The sequence below is a fragment of the Ascaphus truei genome, chromosome 5 (assembly GCF_040206685.1).
Source record: "Ascaphus truei isolate aAscTru1 chromosome 5, aAscTru1.hap1, whole genome shotgun sequence".
NCBI classification, from domain to species: Eukaryota; Metazoa; Chordata; class Amphibia; order Anura; family Ascaphidae; genus Ascaphus; species Ascaphus truei.
In genome coordinates, this window is record NC_134487.1 from 101,385,402 (window position 1) to 101,395,401 (window position 10,000).

The window sequence follows — 10,000 nt, forward strand, 5'->3', positions numbered from 1 at the left end:
TGATTTCAGTTGTAATATCTTCCCTGGGAGCCTGTCCTCTCTTGGTGGATTTTATTGCTTCTGCCACTTCTGGCAGCACCAATGATGTAGCATTAATCCTGTCTTTTCGCTCTTCCTCTGCTGGATTATACTCTTTATCTGAGTTCTGGTACAATTTGATGTAGAAGTCCTCAAGTCCTTTATCACTTTATAAGTGCACAGTTTTCATCTTTGCATTCAGATATAATTTTCAGTGAACCAATCTGTGGTCACTACTGTCAAAACGATTAGACTATGCAGTCTTCAATCACATGTTTCTTGTTAGCTAGGATATAGTCCATTTAATTCTTCCATTTGGTCCATTCCATGTCCATTTTCTATTCGGATTCTTATTGAATTTCATGAAGTTTTTACATTCTGCAAATTTGACCAATCTGCCCCACATTCATTGCTGTTACCATGACCATACCTGTTGGGAACCAATCTTTGCTATAACGATCTTGGAGTCCATTTCCTTTAAGTTGCTTGATTTCATGGTAGACATCTTCCACTTCATTGACTGTGACCTGATATTGAGGCATACACTTGGATTTTTTTGAAGCCTGTATCTCTTTGAAAACTGAATGACGATGCTGGCTGCTCTTTCCAATGAAACGCGTAGGAGGTTTTTGTCCTCTATGCTTTTGAACTTCCAATAAATAATTCTTGTTGCATTATATGGATCCCTCTCCTTGCCCTTTTTGGCTGTGCACTGCTCCTTTTTTTTTTCTCAACTCTGGATTTCAACTTTGACAGTTGCATGTCTTCTCCAGCTTAAGAAGTGGGTGAGTGTGAATACTTTATTTCTATTGAATTTGGCAATCCCAATGAAATAGATAGTGTGTGATTTTTCTCGCATATCACCTGTTTTCAGGGATCATCTGTCATTGAAGCATTTCATGGATATACTCATTCTAACATATATTATTATGGATTCACCCTTCTTTATATAAAACTGGACATTATTAAATTTGCCGTGTGCTGGAGCGCTCATACCATGAACTACATCCTTACTTCACGAAGGCCAACAATATCCAATTTAATCTATTCAAGTTTGTGTTTCAGTTTTTGCAGTATTGGTTCACTGGAGGAGAGAGTCTGGCAGATGTAGGTAGCTAGATTTAGGTTTAAATGACCACTTTAGTTTAACCTCCTGGGATTCTTACCACCCTCTGCCTTCCTAAATGCTGTCAATACCAAGGACAAACCAGCCTCCGGTGAATGAGGTCCATTGCTTTTCGGCATGCTCTATATTTCGTGATGGAGGGCTTATTTGCCATGCAGGCAAACTGTTAGCTGGGTATGTTCAAGCTTTCATAGTATGGCTAAACCTGCCAGCACAAGTGCCACTATACTGTGATTTAGTAAATCATCTTGAACACGCTGTTTCGTTCCCGCCTGTTGACGCAGTTGGATAAGTGTGTGGAGAGGGTTGCATATCTAGGTGTATATCTACATCCTGTAAGATAATTGTGGAGGCCTTTATGAGCAGTGGATTGATAAGGGCTGTTAGATGGATATAGTTGGATATCACGATGTATGCAGTGGGGCTAACCGTGTGTTATTTAGACAAAATGGAGTCTTGCTTTAGCATGCGGTGCAGTTTCAACAGGATGTGATATTGTCATCATCCCAATTTAGATGATAAAAAAAACATTTTGTTTTTTGCACTCACGTTGATTATTGTCACAAGGACATTTTACCCATTTCTCTATTTTTACCAGAGAAAACTACGTTTCGGGGGTCGCAGCCCTTTTTTAAGGTGCAGTGTTTGCAGTTACAGCCATCATTGTATCTGACGGGTCTGCGACCCCCAAAAGTTGTTTTCTCTGCAAAAAGTAAAGATAAATTTGTGAAAGGAACTTGTGACCATATCCAATTTTGAGTGCAATCAACAAAATGTATTTTTTGTGTTTATAAATAAAATCATATTAATGGTAAATTAACATGTACTGTATTTAGAAGTAAACCAGAAATCTAGTTGACTCACAGATCCATCCACTAAAGAATGAAAAGTTTGACCTTCACGTTTATGAATTATGACAGGTTGGATATCGAGTTCTGTATTTTTCATCACTAAAGTATTAGAACACCTCCTAAAAAAAAATGTAAGGTGGTTTAAAAAAATGTTTTTTATGGATACCTCATTACCTTAATATATATTATTTTTACCAATATATAATAATAATTAGTACGGGTAACTATATATCCTACGGGATATTGCCTTTGTGTCTGTTGCATTTAATTAGTACTCATATACTTGTGTAAGAAGACTTGCAATAGAAAAGAATACTTGAGCAACCCAAATGCAAACGCCATTATGAAGATCTTTTGTAATTAAGTTTTCTTGTTTATTTTGCAACATAAATTTAACCTATTTAAAAGAGAAGGAATTTCTCCCTTTTTTAATTTGTGAATAAAATTCCTTCATCACCTTTTTAGGGCTATTGGTAGTATTACTGACTCGAAGAGTGTGACCTTTTTTATTTAAATCCTAGCTTCAGCCTCCTTATGACCTTGGGCAAGTCTCACGTACTCTTCCTTTGCCACTGGCACAAAATTGCTTTGGAAGATCTATGATGAAAGGATTTATGTCTGGGGAAAATAAATGATGTGCAGTGGTGCATGTGTACTGCAGTATTAAATAAAATATTTTATATTAATAACGGGCCAATATATATCTGCCATTACGCAGCTATTTGCCATATAATTTAATAGATGTTTAGTGAAGGGGTACAGTTAATGTTGGATATACATCAATGCACAAATCTGGAAACAATGTTATGTATTATTGAAAGATGTAGCGTTTCACCTTATTTTATTATACATCTATTTCATGTCATTTGAAGCGATAAATGAAAAATGATTGAAATAACGAAACACTGCGATCATTGGATGAGATGTCTATATTCTTGTTTATTGTTACGGCATGATTTTATCACCTTCAGAAAAAGGGTAAAAATGGTGGCAAATCCACAATGTGTGGGGCCCGAGGGAACTTCTCTATGGTTTTGAATGCAATTAACATTAAAATACACTGAATAAAATGATTAGATGAGCATCTGTTTGCTTTTATTTGGAAGCTATTGATCTTTGGCCTTGATCTTGTAATTATGAACTGGTGTGGTATGGCAGTCACCATTAATGAAATGTGAGAGTTATGTCACTGCTTTGATAGATGAATCTGTGTGCCTCTGACGTCTGTAATTGAGTATTTTCCTTTGTTTTGTGTGCATGGCTTTTTTTTTTTTTTAACATTGTATTCTAACAATGTCCATGTGTATGAATAAGAGGAGAAGTTTGCGATAGCCTCCCTTTTTTTATTGGTTCCATACAATAACATAACATGTTGCAACATTGGCAAATATCTGATAAACAGGAGGTAATTAGAAGCTAGACCAGTTTCAGAAAAACAAGGAACAAGATGCTCTAGTGCAGCGTGGACTGTTGGCGTAAGCAAGGTAAAAATCAAGATAATTAGCATAATTTTTTTAACATCTTTACTAGAAGCACTATCTTAAATTATTTTGTTAGACGGCATATATTGATGAACAAGTTTAGACATCATATACAGCTTAGTGTAGAAGAGGTTCCATACCTACAGTATAACACTGAGGTTTTCCAAGAAGAAATAAACATTACAGTATGAAAAGAAGCAAGGATAGAGAAAACAAACAGCATCCAAATGAGGTGACTTGACAAAACAAATTATAACATTGAAAGGCTTGTGGAAAGCTAACAATTGTTTACTCATCCTGCTTCACAACTCTGTGTTTAAAAGTGTTACTAGAGGTATAAAAAGGCACACAGTTTTGATTACAATTTAAGTGTACTTAATGAACGCTTTTAGCTTTGCCAGCAATTCCTCCCACTCTTCCATCATTTTTAGTTTCTTTGTATTTGGTGTGTTGCTACACAGAAATAGCATTGTGAACTTTTAGTAATTTATGTATTGTGCGTTTGAGTCAGAGCTTCTCCAATTGTCTTTTTGCAAATAATTAGCTTCCCCGACATCCACCGTATGCATGTAAAATCGCTGCTTTACCATTTAAATGAAAGGTAACTGATGTCACCGTTTACATTTACTATTGTTTGAACTATTTGCCTTCCCCAGATTTTAGGGGGAGGTGTGGTGTCTATTACTACTTACACTATGACCGCGCCTATAGACCTGGCGACGCGCCGTCGTGTCAAAACATGTATTGAAAAGTCACGTGCGCTTATAGTTGAAACGGCGCGATGGCTTGGTCGCGATCGCTGGAAGTCCAATCAATTTGATTTTTTTTCAGTGACCGCAGCGTAACGTCGCAGTCGCAAGGACTATAAGCGCGGCCTTGGGGGTCATAGAAGGTTTGCATTGTCTTTGAGAAGAGTGATTTAGAATTTATAATACTTTGAAGCTGTTATCCTTCTATCACTGCTCATTGAAATATAATCAAAATTTGTTTCTGCACATATACTTTACAATTCAGTGCCAGTGTTTCTGTCCTGTGAACTTGTGGCTTTTAGCTGCTTTGTAAGGGAAACTTAGGCTTTGACTATAGTTCAAGCAACGGCGCAAGCTACGTTGCTCGCGCTGAAACAAACACTAGGACACCAATGCATGTGCGCACGCTACAATGAGAGTGGCGCTTTGCAATACAAACAAGTTTGTATTTGAAGTGCGATGCCGGGAGGAGGAAGCGCGGAAGCTAGCGCGTTCCACTATGGACGTGGCCTAACACAAGAACAAAAGAATAGCTCGAAGTTTGGAGAGAGCCCAGCATGTTCTTAACCCCTTCATTGAAATGTGAGGATGGATATTTCAGCACTTCAGAGGTTGAAATGGACCAAGCTATAGTTCTAAAACTATTTCTTGCCCTTGTGAGAAATGTTGCCACAGAAAGCGGTTTATATAACTGATCAGCATTATCTGATGTTACAACCGAGCACCGTTTGGCGCTGTTGGATGGAGAAAGATACTGTAGGATAGCAGATTAATGGACTGCTTTCCTGAGGTTTAGTTAAAGGTATAATTCTCAAAAACCTATTTTAGATTTATTGGCATTTAATAACATAGCCTTCATTTCTTACATGGCAAATATTTTATGGGAATAATTGGATATATTATAACATAACATCTAATTACTTTGCTTCCCTACAACCTAGCTATTTTCTTGATTTGAAATGTACAGTAATGGCACATCAATACTCCCAAGCAGTTGTGTTAAAGTTACATCCGGGGCCCTCACTAAAAAGGGCCCCCATAATCACAGGTTACAAAATATAAATAAATATAGGTTTTTATTTTTTAGTAACTTTTTGAAGGCTGTAAAACATGACTATGGTTCAGTGACATTGAAAAAAATGGCCATGTTTGTCCTAACATTTAAGCAAGTAACGAGATGAGGTCCAAATTTTTTTTTAAATCTATTGCAAGTTGTATTGTTAGGCTGGGTCAGACAAAGGCGCTAACAGTGAGGAGGACGAGGGGTATGTGGAGAGGTCTTACCCAACGTTTTAGATGGTGATTATGCACCACACCACGTCCCACATTTTTGAGCCACATAACGAGTAAAGATTGATGCAGTGAGTGCCCTCACAAAAGGAGGAGCCACCCGCAGCCTGGTCAGCGCAGCAGCACTAGGTGGGAACAGTGTGTTACCACCTCTAGTGCATGTTCGCTAGATGTCAGTCTTCAGAGGTGGTCTCATCTGACACACTACTACACCCACATGCTGCTCCTCTCCCTCGCACAACTCGGCAGCAGTCAGCGCCTGGTCCCGGGGTCCAGCTAAGCCACGGTCTCACCCTTACAGACTCGCTCCCGAGGTCCCTGCCACCAATTACCGGAGGCTCCAAAAGCCTGTATCTGGAGTCCCCAGCTGCCACACCGACACTGCCTGTACCTAGAGCAGAGGCCAAGCTTCCTCACCACCCCCGACTGAGCCCCAAAGGCTCACTGACTGTAGGAAGGTAATTGACAAATTATTTTTATTTTCTGTTACATGTTTTTGGATCTTATCGGCTTTTTCTTCGGTGCAGCGCCTCCATCCAACAGGACCTATTATGGATCACTATCACTGCAGGAAACCTCTTTTCCCTCCCCCTGAATGACAGCATCCTCAGACAGGAGCAAAATAACTGGTGGTCTTTGTTCTGCATACATCAGACAGCATACAGACATAGGTACAATCTTCTGGTCCCTGGAACCAACCCAAGGAACTTGAGCCCCCAGGAGTCTTTCCTTAACTCCCATACTCCCCAGTGGAGTATGGGGTAGATGCTTCCACTCCCCTGTAGGGGCGGGGGGAGGCCTGAAAACCAGATCCCTGTCTCAGCACAGAACTAGAAGACACCCTCCTTCCCCTGAGGGGAGAGGATAGACCACACACTCTTCCACCTAAGGGGAGAGCGCAGAAAAGAACACTCAAATTTAGGCTGCAACTCCTTTTTGTTACCAGGGGAGGGTCCCAGGTCATAGCCCCGGTTATGGGCAGTACCTGGCCGTGTGCCCACCCCCGCTGTCACTACTAAGGCGTTGTTTACTGCAGCAAAGGCATGGATTAACACTAACACTGCCTGCGCTGGTACCAGGACTTGTGTTGGGCAGAGAAGTTTAGTAGCCGAGGCTACACATGAAAGATTTCTTCTTGATGTCCTGATATATTGTCTTGTTACAGCAGATCAGAAGTTTTTTCCTTGGGATCGTATGGGGTGGCTTATCTTTTTTTTTTTTTAACCTTGTCTGTCAGGATAGGGGTCCCAAACTTAAACCTGTGCCATGGGCCACAAAAGTCACCACGTGCAACCCTGCATCCAAAGTATATACAGAAAATATGAGGCAAAAGGAGGCACCCTGACTATGCTCTAAATAAACAGAGCAAACTATATTTCTACAAGAAAATCTGAGCAAGTACATATTGTAACTGGTGGCGGTATCTGAAGAAGGGCTATGCCCCTGAAATGTTATGTGCATGTGGTCTGAATATGCAGCAACCAACGCTTTCGTCAAACTTTCTATACATTTTACCTTAAAGGAACCTTTTAAATTACCTTTTAAAATAATTTATTTGGAACATACTCGTACTAGGTCCCATGAAAAATATAATTGAAGATCTTGAGATCTATGGTGGTTATTTATCAGTGAGAGGTGGATGGATCAAATGGATTGTCGCTCCAAGTAGGAAAAATGATGGGAACTCGCCAGTGTTGAAAAAATAAAATCAATTTATTAAGCTACATTAAAAAAAGAACACAACGAAACTCCTCTTTACACGTATGTCACGCCCACTGTGGCGCTTTCTCAAGGAGTATGCAGTTGGGGGGGGGGGGGGGAATACAATTCCTGTATCGATCTATCCACCTCTTGAAGTCATTCCAATCGACGGGCGCCATCGGGGGACACGGAGGTGAGTCTGCTTGTGATTAATCAGTCGGACTCACTGCAGCAGGAGGAGAAAGACGGTGCTTCATAGTGAGTAACGCTTACTCCACACCGGACTCATTGGAGACGCGGGGTGAGGATCAGGAACACTCATGGAGGTACATGATACAGTGGGGCACCTCTCACTTTATGTAAGTACACTCTCAGTGCTCATTTACTCCAACATATATACCCCCCACAGCGTCTCCTCATAGCGCCCATTTCCTGACTCTATATCTCCTTACTCGTCGGAAGCTCTGCTACTCATGCAGCAAATATACACCTTATTTTTTCCTGCTGTCTTCCTTGAGCTGATATTCATTTTTTTTTCTTCCGTTATTTATCAGTGACCCAGCTGTAAATGCTGGACAGGATTGGTGTGAATAAACTGCCCCAGATATATGAAGTAATAATATTTTTATTTTTTATTTATGTAACCCCGTTTCCTCCACCCAATCTCACATAGGGCCTCTCTGTGGGAAACTCACTCTGGTTACATGGCTTAGTGTGGTGCATACCTGCTGGTAACAGGGGGCCCCGAGTCTCCCGCATGGTGTTAAAGGGGAATAACAGGACAGGTTTCTGGGGTCTTGCCCGAATAGTACTCACAGGTGCAGCGCCTCCATCTCGTGCAGCCCCCAGGTGTATGGGGAGACGTCTCTGCAGAAGAATCTCTTTCCCCCTCCTCCCAATAGACTTCACTCTTAGACAGGAGGTATAATATAAAACTCAGGATTCTTTATTTGTCTCTTTCTGTATTCAGCAGTCACAGATTGATAGCAGTTGTTAGGTTGTCCACCCTCAGAATGTCCCTGGATCCACTCCCTGCCAAAGGGCATCAAGAGTGGTCCTTGCTCTTCCCTTATCCCCTTGTGGGATATGAGGTATTTTTTTCCCACCGCTCCCCTAAGGGAGGGCCTCAAACTTCCAGAGCCTTGACAGCTTAGTTGGGTAAACCTTGCCTCTCTCATGGTAGAGGCAGACTGGCTAAATCAGGAAGTACAATGCATTAAGTACAGATGCAGTAAGCACCACCCCTGTGCCTCTAATTGGACACAAGGCCTGATGACACTACCTTCTCTGACTCATTGCAATGAGTGGGGAAAAGCCATGATTACTCCTGGCGAACCTACCCTTACTAGGCATTACTGCCAGGAGGAGGACAGAATAATAGCCCAAAACCTATCAGGGCTACACTTATACGTCTGGTGCTATTTTTGTATGTTCCACTGATACAGCTTGGAGCCTTTGGTAAACAGCGCACTATGGCCTCTCCTCTTCAATATAGTAAGAAGCTGGTAAATCCACGGGGCAATAAAAAAGCATCCATCAACTGTCTTACCTCGCTTTTCTCTGTGTTGAATAAGGTGATATATATTTGAAAAATATACTTTTTGAAGCCAGTTTAATCCTGGTTCAAATCACATTCGCAGCTCCTTGTGACCTTGTGTCCTAGGCACCAAAACATAAGTTATAAATCCTGCTACATGTGGCAGCAGGACAACCTTTTAAAGTGAGCTACTGCACTTAACTATTTACATTTAGATTAAAAATTCAACATCCGAAGCCACTTGTTTTGGGTTTGTCAGACCTTCCCATAATTTAGGCTGAACAGCCGCTGCTACTTTGCACATTTGAAACTGCTTTGTATAGTGACCTCTGTGCAACATCCCAAAACAGCAAAAATCAAGATTATGCTCGACTTCTAATACCGGTAGTTAATTGTCAGAGCGAATCAGTGACTCCTCCAGCGGTGTGGGACGTAGACATAAATACCTCTCCACAACAAGATTAATGAAAGTTTTGTGTCGGCGGCTTTCAAGGACTTCCTTTTCTGCCCCCAGCGGCAAAGCTGGCGTAGAAACTAGCAGTAGATTTATCAAAGGAAATTAATGGAGTTTTATTTTTTTACCTTGCTACTTTGTACTATTTGTGTGCCGGTTTTGAGAGTTGTTGTTGTTGGGCTCACGAATAGAAAGTTGCAATGTCCTCTCCAGATAACATTGCACCAGTCTATTTCCCACCAGACAAGTACAGGAGGGCCCCAGTCATGCGGCGGGTTCCATTCTAAGGCTAAGGCCCCGCTCCCAGAGTCAGCGCACCCGCACTGCAGACAGGCGGTGCGCTGACATACACACACCGCGATATGCGGTCTGTAGGGAGCGGGAGGTGGGCGGGAGTGGGAGGTTTGACAGGGAGGGGGGGCGTGGCTTGAGCGGAGGGACCCGCTACTCTCCCCCCTCCCCCCCCTCCATGGACTCGGGCTGGAGCTGCTGAGGGTAAGTATTAAACAAACACACACACAGGCAGGCACACACACACGCGCACACACAGGCAGGCACTCACGCACTCATACACACACACACGCGCACACACAGGCAGGCACTCACGCACTCATACACACACACACAGACAGAGGCAGGCACTCACGCACTCAGGCACACACATAAACACAGACAGGCACGCACGCACTCAGACACACACACAGACAGGCACTCACGCTTTCACTCCACACTCCTCCCCGCTCCCCGAAGCCTCTCCTCCTCCCGAAGCCTCCCCTCCCCATTGGCTCACAGC

At 42.1% G+C, this 10,000-nt stretch overlaps 1 protein-coding gene across 3 annotated transcripts in view; it reads left to right on the forward strand.

The window, feature by feature from the left end:
• TBK1 (TANK binding kinase 1) overlaps nucleotides 1–3,079 on the forward strand; it is a 52,039-nt gene extending 48,960 nt beyond the window's left edge. For all 3 annotated transcript variants that reach the window (XM_075600338.1, XM_075600337.1, XM_075600339.1), the window contains exon 21: nucleotides 1–3,079. This exon is cut by the window's left edge and continues 5,466 nt beyond it. The gene's annotated coding sequence lies outside the window, so the exon portion shown is untranslated.
• The last annotated feature ends 6,921 nt before the right edge of the window (nucleotides 3,080–10,000 follow it).